The sequence below is a fragment of the Sabethes cyaneus genome, chromosome 3 (assembly GCF_943734655.1).
Source record: "Sabethes cyaneus chromosome 3, idSabCyanKW18_F2, whole genome shotgun sequence".
NCBI classification, from domain to species: Eukaryota; Metazoa; Arthropoda; class Insecta; order Diptera; family Culicidae; genus Sabethes; species Sabethes cyaneus.
Window position 1 is genome coordinate 199,254,219 of NC_071355.1, and position 12,563 is coordinate 199,266,781.

General features: G+C 37.0%; 1 protein-coding gene across 1 annotated transcript in view; it reads left to right on the forward strand.

Moving 5' to 3' along the window:
- Positions 1–12,563, forward strand: part of LOC128741774 (MAGUK p55 subfamily member 7) — a 57,428-nt gene that overhangs the window by 8,935 nt on the left and 35,930 nt on the right. The window lies entirely within an intron of this gene.

A 12,563-nucleotide genomic window follows, 5' to 3' on the forward strand; every position in this document is an offset into this window, starting at 1 on the left:
AGGACCTAATGAGGTAATGGTTTTGAACCTCAGGAGGACTCACCAGTGCTAACTATAACGAGGCGAAACAGGTTTGGTATAGTAGGACATGCATCGAAGCATGGGTAAAACCCTCAACACATAAGCACGCATAAAAAAAATATAAGCTTATCGTTTACTCAATAACGATAAAGCACAGAAATGCAGTGCAGAATACAGCATACACCCGGGCAAAATTACAATAGATCAATAATGTTGTGGTCAAAGTGATAAGCCCATACAAAAAAAAGGCTAATGGAATCACAAATAACTAAAACGCGAATGGGTGCATAAACGCCGTATGACGAATGGCCGAATGTCATAGAAAATATTCGCGGTCTTCGTCCTGCCCAAGTGTTGGGTCTATACTGTCCTTACTCGCTGCCGCTTCAGACTCGACTAAAGGATAGCCCCTACTAGTCAGTAAACCTAGGAAAATACATGCACCTAAATGGTGGTGGTTTCTGCGTGGTCAAATAGGAGTTCGCCTTTTCGCGCCTTTCGGCCTTTTGTGACAGTTGTTGAAAGTCCCCCATTTGGATTTCGGCTATTTGTTTTTTTCTCCATGCGTAGACTCATCACTGCGACCAGTATCGTTGATCTATTGTTATATCGCACGGGTTTTTGCTGTATGACCCGCACTGCATTTCTTTTGCTACAATCGCTATTGAGTGAGCGATATGCTTGTTAAATTTTATGCGCGCTTGTGTGTGTTGGAGTTTACCCTTCCTTCAAATCTTGATCTACTTTACCCACTTGTTCCTTGCTGCCAGTGCTATCCCATAATATAGCCATACCTAGCGAAGATCATCGTGTTGACATAGCTAGTATTTGAGTGACAACCACTTGCTTCTGGTGCTAATGTATAAGCACGATTCAATGATACACTAGCGCCAGCAGCAAGCTGATAGTTGACTAAGTTGTGTCACATACTAACAATGTACCAAAAATCAACTTTATTGGTTAATTGACAACTAAGAAATCGCCATGGGCGTACACCACCACCCACCGCGTTATTCGGGGGACTGCTGTATCTTCAAAGAGCCGGTATATAGGCTATTATGGACACGTTATCCATCGGTTTCTTTTTTGATCTGTTTTTGAAAAGCATTTAATCCTTGTGCTGGCTATTTCGGCCGGTCGGATTTAAAAAACACACACACCACTATAGAAAATGGGATCAATTTAGCCGCAGGGACTTCATCATTTCTCGCAAATATAACTCAAATTCAGTAGCGTTTTATTAAGACCAAAATATATGCCGATATATAGTAAATATTATTCTATCAACTAGTATAAAAATCTTGTCTCGAATTATTATAGTTTCAACGCAATTCCTGAATATTGTTCAGGCTACCGCTTAATGGGTTGGAAATAACCTCCCGTACCCTGTCATGGTTTATGGCTAATATGATTAAACTGAGACCTGTGATGCAAAATTTTCAAATTTGTCTATTTTCCAAATATATCAACCAAAAATTGTCGGAGGGTAAGATAAATTCGGTAAACCACTGTATAACTCAAGAATGAATTAAAAACCAAAGTGAAATTCTTATCTTTAGAAGATTAGGAAATGAACAAGAAAAAATATTTCGAAAAATTTCCTCAAGCCTTCAACTACCGTCAAAAATCTCGTGGGTTCTATTTTTGCATTTTTATAAAAAAATCGAAAGGCAAGGAAACAAAACCAATTTTACTGTTTTTCCGCTGTCATAGTCATACTGTTATAGTATAGGTACTACAATCATTGTTGCTGCTCTGCCATCCTGTTTCGCGACGATGAACCGGAAATTGTTCAAGTAACTACCGGTGGTTATTTTCTCAAGCTCAAGGTAGTTGTTCGATCGTTATTAAGATAATGACAGTCTTGAACGATAGAGCGCAAATTCTGAATGAATATTTCAATCCGACGACAATGATGATGACGAACGAGAATTTACTATGCTTTCAGTCACACACTTCAATCGGGACATTCGGGTATGTTGGATTGATATCGAATCATTGCATTGATTGCAATGGATGGATGGTAATCCTCGAAGCAACCCCGCAAGCAATATAAAGAAGTATGTAAATCAGTTTTCCGTTAAAGCTATTGAGGTTGGGATTAATGGAACGGTGATTGCTTTTGATGTGTACAGGAGATGATAAACCAGCTTTATTTATTTACAGTTACAACATATCCTATCAGACTGTAATGTAAGCTTGAAAATGTGATTTTTTTATAATTTTGTTGGCGTTGCTCTGCCTTACACTATACACTGGTATATTCAACATGTTGTTAAAAATACAATTTAAAATATGCGTCTCAAGCCGTCTCAACACTACAGAATTATTATACAGATAGATTTTCAGATATTGCAAAATTAAATCATTTTTTGTATGTTTTCCTTCCATGGGAAGGTATAGACAAATAAATTATTCGGCGATGATATTACTTTATAAAAAAGTCAGCAGATCTCTGATGTGCAGCAAATACTTACGAAATAGCCTGCCAGCAGACCAAAATAAAGTCCAGATTACTTCTAGATGAATAAGGGAAAAGAAAACTGGTTCTCTAGTGATAACTTTTGGTAATTATGTGACAAAAATCTTCAAAAGTTTAACTGTCACGGTACGAAACATCAACCAATGTGGGACACTTTCCGGAACACTTGGTTATCCCCGATAAGCCTTCCAAATCCGCGACAGTCCCGCAAAATCTCAGACACCCAGTCTGATTATATTAAGACAAGTGTTGTAATTCTTTTTGGTATTTACAGTTTTTAATCAAATCGTTTCTATACGATCTTTATTTTTAGGACAAAGCAACATGTTTTGTTGTCTTGACCTTTAAAATGAGGCCAGGCATTAGTTAATTTTTTATAACGGTAGTCTTTCCTCCAATAGATGGAGCGAAAAGTAGAAGAAAGTTGATAATGCAATCAAAGGGGTTTACAGTATCCCACAGAGTGGGACAAGACGTAAAGGGGAAAAAGTGGAAAATTAGATAAGGGTTGGGTATCATCGCTTGTTAACGTCCCCTATAACCAAGCTGGGGGATCCGCTAATTGAACCTAGATACAATGGGAGCCTGTCATAACCGAATTCGAACACAACATAATAACATTCTAACCATGCATTCAAATGTTCTCATAAATGTTCGATGAAATACTCGGCGGAGCGTTAGACATGAAAACTGTCTACGGATTATATATCACCTGTCGTTCGTTCAAATAATTATTTGTGCATGAAAATCTAAATGAACCGTTTATTTTGCTGCCCGTTAGAAGTCGTAAGTAAACCATAAACATTTCAATTAATTTAAAACTGGTCGATTCGCCTTTTCAAATTATCTATTTATACCTAGCTAACAATAGATTCTAGCAAATACATGCGGTAAACCACTTTCCAAGCTCAAACTACATCCGCATCAAATCCGGAATAGTTTGTACTTGAATGTACAAGTTTATTCAATTATTATCAATTAGTACGACTGCAGCGCACGATGAATGCGCATCCTGATTGCATTGCACCAGGAATGAATTTTTAACTGCAGCGTTCCATTTATCATTAAATGTCATTGATTCCGCTAATAATTGGTTTGCTTTAGAGTGCTCTGATTAATGCATGAGCCAGAGTAAATGATTCTAATATAAACTAATTGAAATTTGAATAAAATTAAACTTTTATGAGTTTTGTATTGGAAAATGAATTTTTTATGGCAAAAATGTTTATCAGACATCCTAAAAAACCAAGTGAAGCTTGAAAATTCGGTTGCATTTATGTAGAGCCAAGGACCGGTGCCGTTCACACTTTTTAGTATGTGGTCAAGAAACAGGAATAGTAGGAAAGGAGAATCTAAAATGGTTCGGTGGAGAAACGGTTCCGCTAATTGAAAGCTTTTAGGTAATTACCGATAGATTCGGTGAAGGCGGAGAAGAAAACCGCATCGGTTAATGGTTTATGCAAATCAGTGGGCTAGAATGCATATTATTCAGGTCACATCGCCGTTGCGTCCGTCGGTGGGTTAAAAATTATGTTCGCCTTAATCCACATAAAAGGGCGACACACATGCTTTCCACACTGGATTGTTTTGAGAATAGAACAGAAATAAATAATGCAATAATTTGGTTTGTTAATATATTTAAGCTGCTTGAAAGCTGACGAATTGTCTTATTATTTTATTAAATGTATGTGTAATTATAACATATTTGATGGTTTGAAAGATTACGTCTCTTTTCATTTGTCATTTAAGTCAATCAACAAATCAGTTGATCGGACCAAAATTGCTTTAACTTTAATTTTTAATTTTAAACGCTTTTATAGCGGAATTTATTCAACCTGTGGCTGAATTACGGTTTAGTTTTAGAAATAAAAACCTTTTTCAGCTCCTAAATATCGAAATCTGGTGATTTTATCAAGCTTCGGACTTGTTAATGGCGGTGTTGCGAAACCCGCACTCGTGTGGTCTAATTTTCTCACACATGCGTACTCATTCTAATGAACAACCCGGCGTAAGCATGCCTTTAAAACTCCCACACTTATTTTTTTCATGCACTGCAATGAGTTTTGGCGTGTATGTGTTTAGCTAACAGCTATACAGCTAGGCTCGTGCTCCCACCCGTGAATGGAATCGGGGGCGAAGATGAAGAAAAAGAAGAAGTAAAAGTAATGCAAAATTTGTATCCCAGTGCGCATTTGATCCCCACGAGTATTTTGCCTCGGGAATAAGCTATGCAGGAAGACGATGTAAGGATGAGTGTGCGCGAGTGTGTGTAGCAAAATGTCTCACACAGCATTGGCGGTTATTTCTTTTACGCGTGCTTGTGCGGTGTAAGTGTTGAATGCTATTTTTCTCATACTCTTTCGCGTGTGAGCAGGCATGGCAGACTTCTCGCTCGATTCGCAATATTGGTTAATAGCTGCTTTCGAAGCTGCAATGAAACTTAATAGAGGCTTTTTCGCGCTTTTAAATAGTCGATTTGCGTAAAGCTGTCAATTCTGTTTTTAGAACAAGAAATAGTTTTGCTATGCTGTTCCAGTCGCTTAATCAACTTCTCATCAACCTTTATGCAGCCAAAAAAACTATTTTTAAATTTAAAAAAAAATGGAACGCGTCATTTTTATTTTGCCGTGAACATTGTTGAATGCGATATTTTTAATTTCCAAACTTTAATTCGTATAAGTAAGCTTTAAAAAGGCATGTCTTTTTTCGGGAATTGAACCCGCTATCTTTCGGTCCATAAGCACTCACCGTATGATCCTCCTCATCTGAAACTGCAGAACAGACAGAGGGAATACCTTTCACCTGAAGCAGTCGATAATGTAGATAACTGGCATATAGTTTTGCTGTCGAATTGCGAAATCTAGGGGCTTGCGATGGGTGTCATGCTTTTGTCGCCAACATCTCAGCACATGCGAAAAAGAAACCGCAAGTCATTGCATACGTTTCACTCGACAATGTTGGCAGCAAATTTACCTGTCAGGCGGGCACTTTTTCTGCAATAGCGCGCTTCGTTAAGTCGACTGTCAAACACCGTTCGTTAAGATAGGGATAGCACCCCGCTGCCGAAATCTGACTGTATGTGTGCTGTGAGCTGAATGAAAACTTGGTAGTAGTGTGTAAAACCACTTTAACACCCTTAAGCAGCCTTAAAGTAGTTTGCAAGCTGTGAGCCTAATGAAAGCTTCTACTCTACACTTTAGCACTTTTAAGCAGCCGTAAAACAGTTTGATGTTTGTGGCTATTTCGAAGCGGATTGTTTAGCAGAAAAATCCGTTATAAAACCTGTTTATTAGGTTTTGAGAGAGAGCTGGCTTGAAGAACTTAAAGTAGTTTAAACATCATTTGTTCAAACATCGTTTAAGTGCTTACTTTATGCAGCATTGATCGCCTTAAATCAGCCCGTAGACAGCAATTGCTCTTGCAATTCAACTACCGTTGTTACGGAGGTTTGTAAGTCATCCACCACGACACACCTCGGTTTCGTAAACCGCTCTCGGTATAGCTTTCAGGCGTGAAATTTGGCCACTGTGTTTTCCCGTGAAATTCAGTTCGGTTTAATTTTGTATAAAATGTTTAAGTCCTATATGTTTATTTTTTATTACTTGGGAATATTCTTGTGTTTTTTCTGTCATCTTTGCATAATTTTTGCCCCGGTTTGTGTAATTTTTGTATCATATTAATATTATATTTGTTACATTAAGAATCATTTCTCTGTCATTATTTCTGTTTTCTCGTTGTAAATTACGATTTTTGTGTCAGTTTTAAATTATTTTCGCGTTAGTATTTTTTATATTTTTGTGCCGTTTTGGGTGCTTCTTATGATTTGTTTTATTATTTTCCTTTATTTTATTACAGCGTTATTTATCATTACTTGTTTCATTTGATGTCATTTTTTGGTTCGTTTTCGCGATTGTTCTAGTATAGTTCAATCTGGTTTTAATTTGTTGTAGCGTTATTTTTTAAATTTATTTCTTGTATCATTTTGTGTCGTTTCTGTATCTTTTAAGAATATTATTTTTCATTTGTCGCTTATTTTACTTTATTCATTTTTATGTTTGTTTTTTATATTTTTATGTCTTTTTACATTTGCATTATTTCTGGTATCGCAATATTTATTTATTTATTCATCAATTTTAAGTCGTTATTCTGTTATTTTTGTATCATTTTTACCACTTTTGTACCAATTCTTTACTATGTGTCATCTCTGTGTCAATTTTCTGTCACTTTGCTTTGTGGTGCTATTTATTTATTATTAAATTATGTATTACATTATGTTTCATCATTTTTGTGTTATGCTTTGTATAATTTTGTGCCAATTTTGAATATTTTTTTTTTTTGTAATTTTCGTTGTTATGTCTCTAGGTTTTTTTTTATTATGTAAGTATCATTTTTTATTTATGTACAAGTCTTGTTTTACTTTTTCGTGTCTTATTGTGTTTATTTTAATTTTTTCTATTTCATTATTTGATTATTTTTATCTTTTTTTGAAACATTTCCAACCATTTTTGTATCATATTTGGACATTTTATTGTTTTGTTTGTATCATTTTGAGACAATTTCTTATTTTCATTTCTGTAATTTTATTTTTTATTGTTATTTTTGGATCTTGTTTGTGTTTATTTTTCATTATTGCGTTACTTTTATATTACTTCATTTTATTATTTTATGTCATTTTTGTATCATTCATATATTGTTTTTGAATGATTTTTCTGTTATTTTTGTATATATGGTCGGTGCTAAGTCAACAGAAGCAATCGCTTACGCATATCCGATCTTGATGTTGGTTTGGAAAACACACAATTATGATCACGTTTACTTATTCTAGAAACTAAACAGCTGTGAATATTCCCCTTCAATTTTCATTCACTAGCAATTTGCAGCATTTTGCTTTTAATTTCAGCATATGGTGCTCTATTTGCCCTACTACCAATATGTGAGGCAGTTGCGCCTGAAACTCTTCTATCGTGTTGAAATAGCTAGTATTTGAGTGACAACCACTTGCTTCTGATGCTAGTGTATATGAACGATTCAATGATACACTAGCGCCAGCAGCAAGTTGTTGTCACTGCAAAACTAGTTAGCTTCAATGAGCCGGTATGTAGGCAATACCGACACGTTATCCATCGGTCTCTCTATTGATCCGTTTTTGAAATACAGTAATCCCTGTGCAGGTTTTTTCGGCCTGCCGAATTTAAACAACACAGACACCACTATAGAAAATGGGCCCAATTTAGCCGCAGCGACTACATCATTTCTCGCGACTATAACTCAAATTCAACAGGGTTCCATTAAGACCAAAATACACGCCGATATTCAGTCAATATTATTCTATCAGCTGGTATAAAAATCTTGTCTCGAATAAATATAGTTTTAACGTAATTCCTGAATATTGTTCAGGCTACCGCTTAATGGGCTGAAAATACCCTCCCTCCCTGTACATAGGGTACATGTATGGGAGTAGCCACCATCACCTCAAGGGTTTCCCATTGTATGCAAGTAGAATTACTGCAAAATCGAATTTATCTGCTTAGCAAATTTCATGCCAATGCTGTTCGTGAAGGACCAAAAGGAGTTGGGTGGATCTACAAGCAATGTCGCTTACATGATTCCACGGGAATATAAGACACCCCTTCCAAAATAGACTTCCGGTTATGTATCTATAACTTCGCCATGCAAACTTATCTTGCGTGATGATTTGTGTGCTAGAAGAGCGCGTCATAATCCTCTCCGACCTTATATGACTTGTGCAGGTTACCACATCCCTCATCCAGTGTTCGATTCATTCGATACCCTGATGCTCCCTCCCCTCTACTATAAAGATGGTATATGGAAATGTAATAAAATATGTGTTATATGAATCTTCTATACCTATAAAAATGGATTTCTGTCTGTCTGTCTGTCCCTATGTTCCTTTTAGAATCGAAAACTATTGAACTGATCAACGTGAAAATTTGCATGTAGGGATTTTTGGGGCTAGAGAAGGTTCTCTCGATGGCAAAAGACCCTTCCCTCCACTAAGAGGGGAGGCTCCCATACAAATCTATGCCTATAAAAATGGATTTCTGTCTGTCTGCCCGCATGTTTCTTACAGAATCGAAAACTACTGAACCGATCGGCGTGAAAATTTGCATATAGGGGTTTTTGGGGCCAGGGAAGATTCTTATGATGGTTAGAAACCCCTCCCCCACTAAGAGGGGGGCTCCCATACAAATGAAACACAAATGTTTTTGGAGATAAGAATTTTTTCTATGATGAATTGAGACCCCTTACCTTTTTAGGGGAGGGAGCTCCCATACAAATGAAAAACAAATTTCCTCATAACTCGAGAACTAATCAAGCAAATGAAACCAAATTTGACATGTGGGTGTTTTTAGAGACAAGATTTTTTTCTATTGTGAATTAGGACCCCTCTCTCTTTAGGAGAGGGGGCTCCCATAGAAATGAAATACAAGTTTCCTCATAATTCGAGAATTAATTAATCAAATGGAACCATATTTCCCAAGTAACAATTTGGGTTTTATAACACTCTTATGATGGCATTTAAGACCAAAATTGGTCTTGAAGACCACCATAAGAGTATAATAAAACTCACATTGTTGCTTGAGTTGGCATGTGGGTGTCTTTGGAGGCATGAATTTTTTCTATGATGAATTAGGACCCCTTACCTCCCTTACCTGTATAGGGGGGCTCCCATACAAATGAAATTTCCTCAAAACTCGAGAACTAATCAAACAAATGAAACAAAATATAACATGTGGGTGTTTTTGGAGACAAGAATGTTTTCTATAGTGAATTGCAACCTCTCCCGCTTCAGGAGGGGGGCTCCTATACAAATGAAATACAAATTTCCTCAAAACTCGAGAACTAATTAATCACATGGAACCATATGTGGCATGTGGGTGTTTTTGGAGGCATGATTTTTTTCTATGATGAATTAGGACCCCTCTCTCTTTTTAGGAGAGGGGGCTCCCATACGAATGAAATACAATTTTCCTTATAACTCGAGAAGTAATCAAGCAAATGGAACCAAATTAGGCATGTGGGGGGTTTTGGAGGCAGAAATTTTTTTATTGATGGTTTGAGACCACTCACCCCTGTGGTAGGGGGATAAGGACTCATACAAATAAAACAGAAATTTTTGCGTAACTCAAAAACTAATCGAACTCGAGAAATTATAGACTCTTTCATAAAACATTAATCAATAACCATCACCACCAAAAACTATCAATAGTAACATTAGATAATTCAGCGCGAGACGGCCACAGGCCGCGAGTGTTGCCGGTGACCTGCAGTCGGAAGCGCCGGCCACTGCGGGGGGCAGCCCCCCGTAGAGATCACCTCTATCTAGGTTTATTAATTTTCCTTGATCTACTGACCTCTGTTACTTTCCTTCAGTTGGGTCACCCCTACGAAATGGTACTTTCTACGAAAAGATTTTCCGTGAAATGGTACATCCCGCGTAAGGTTTTTCGCGAAATGGTATTCTGCGAAACTCTATATTCCGCGTTATGGTCAACCGAAAATTGGTGTTCCGCTAAATGGTATTCGGTGAAATTGTTTGTAATGATGGGGAATATTTAAAAGCTATCCGCTTTATTTTATCAGGCTAAGTAATGGGGGGAGTTGTTTTCTAATTTAATATGAGGAAAATTTGTATATTAAAACACCCATTAACTCCCCAGAAACCTGCAAAACTCAAGATTGTGACAAAGGTCATCCGAGATTCACGATTTATGTACAACACAGTTTAATTTGTGGCAATACGAAGTTTGTCGGGTCAGCTAGTATACAATATATGAAGGTTTATGGGCAAAAATAGAACAATCTCACCAGCAGTCCTCCGAATAGAATAGAGTTGCATCATTTGAGTTTCCATAAGTGCTTTCACTATTATAATTTAATTTTATCTTCTGGTATGCATGAGCATTATTTAAACTTTTTCCGGTCAGAGTTTTCACTGTACAGTCGGAGGTGCTTCATAAGCTAAAACGAAACAAATAATTCAAATAACTTATATTAATGTTACCTACTATCAAGGTCGTGTGGTTCAGTCGTCACCCAAACCCGTAGTTTTGAGATCAGGCAGCCGGGAACCTCCCAGCATCGCACCTCCTAGCTTGGCTACGCAATAGAGCATTACCGGGTAAGGCCACGTGGAGGCAGTAGGTAGGAGCTTGGGATGGCTGGAGCTGTGTTGGATGCTTCCTCATTTGCCTTCCCCATATCATACCCGAATTCTGGAGCCATCTGGTGTAAAACCTTTCATTGAAAACATCGTGGGCTCCCGCTAATCTGAACGATTCCTCACGCAAACTAACGGGGTTACTTGTAGATTGTAGTTGCAAGTAGCAAATATTTCGTTCTCCAATCGAATTTTTATCAGAATCGTTAGGAAAATGGAATGTGGAACAGATTTAACACGCTAAGTCAATACAAACAAGTCACGTTTTTTTTTAAATTGTCTTCAAAAGCAAATGATGTCATGTTGGTAATGACATTTAAACCATTTTTAATTTGCCCGACGAAGTTCAAATTAAAAAGTGTTCAGATTAAAACCGGTCAAATGAACGGGGGTCCACGGTATACATGTTTCAAATATATTACTACAAAATTAAAATTTACAGCACAACTTGCAAAAAGTTAATTTTATTTATTTTATTTGATTGTTATTGTGATGTTATGTTGCTTGTGTTTAATATTTAAAACAAATACTTGGAATGTAATATATATTATATTCTGATCAAATATCATATTTGTCCAAACTCGTGACTTTAGTCATGACCTTGAAATGCGGTCAGGCATATATTAATATTTATTTTGAAACGATGATTCTACAATTGATGAAGGGACGGTAAGGGAAAGTAATGAAGAAGGATTTTTTTCGGGAATGAAGGGGAAGGGTGGAAAGGAAGGGGGGGGGGGGGGTAATAGGTAGCTATGGTTAACAAGTTGTCGTTGTGACTCCTATCTTTTGTCCAATGCTGGAAGGTGCATGGGTCGAACCAAGCTGTAATCAGAGATTATAACCGGATTTGAACCCACAACACCTGCCAGGGCGTGTCGCTCACTGGTACCCGTGTACCTTTGAACCACAGAGGCGCTGGACTTTCCCTTACCGTCCCTTCATCAATTGTAGAATCATCGTTTCAAAATAAATATCATATTTGTACTAAAATCGACCGACGTGTCGGGTATCGATCATTTCTCTTTCATCTACTCAAATGCTATTTCTAGGAATTTTACGGCATTATTTCCCGTACTGATCATTACAGTTCGCAAATAATAAATCATTAATAGTGTGTTAATTGCACTGCTCTGGTTGCAACCATGCATGCTTGCAGAGGAATATTTCTTTCGGCTATTAATTTCAATCGAATGTTTATAATGTTTATAGGTGCTGCTGCGGGCACATTTCGGCTAGCTTCTGTATAGGTATATCAGCCGCTAAGTGATGGTAACCGGAGTGAAGTGAAAGTAGCAGTTCATTTTCCACTAGAATATTGAGTCCGTAATAAAAGTGAGCATTTCGAAATTTAACAGACCCTGGTGAACATTTCCGTTACTTTAAAATTGGAAAGTCAGATGTGATCTAAACAATTCCAGTAGAATTTCGGTGAAAGAATCGTTTTTCCATTAAGATTACGCTTCATTAATTTATTTGATTCAATCAATAAAATTTCGTACATGATTTATTTTTGTTACTTACAGATTATTTTACTCTAATATTTAAGTTAAAGAAATATATGTTTCACTTAAACTCAAATTTGACAAAAACAGCTGAAACGGAGTATTCTACTGACAAATTAACTTTTGCTGAAACCTAAAGTTTTTTCTCCATACCATCACATCACGTTTCACGTTGCCACAAGCCTAATAGAGTTTGGCTAATTGTGATGACGCAAGACAAACAGCGAATAGTCAGGGTGTGTTCTTCCTAGCCGTGCCGAACTAAAGGTGAGGAAGAAAAACTCCACTAACAACTGGGCGAATGCAGTGATCATTCGTCTGCTCGAATATAATTCCCGGTGATGCCGTAGCTGGCAATTTTCATTGTGTCACG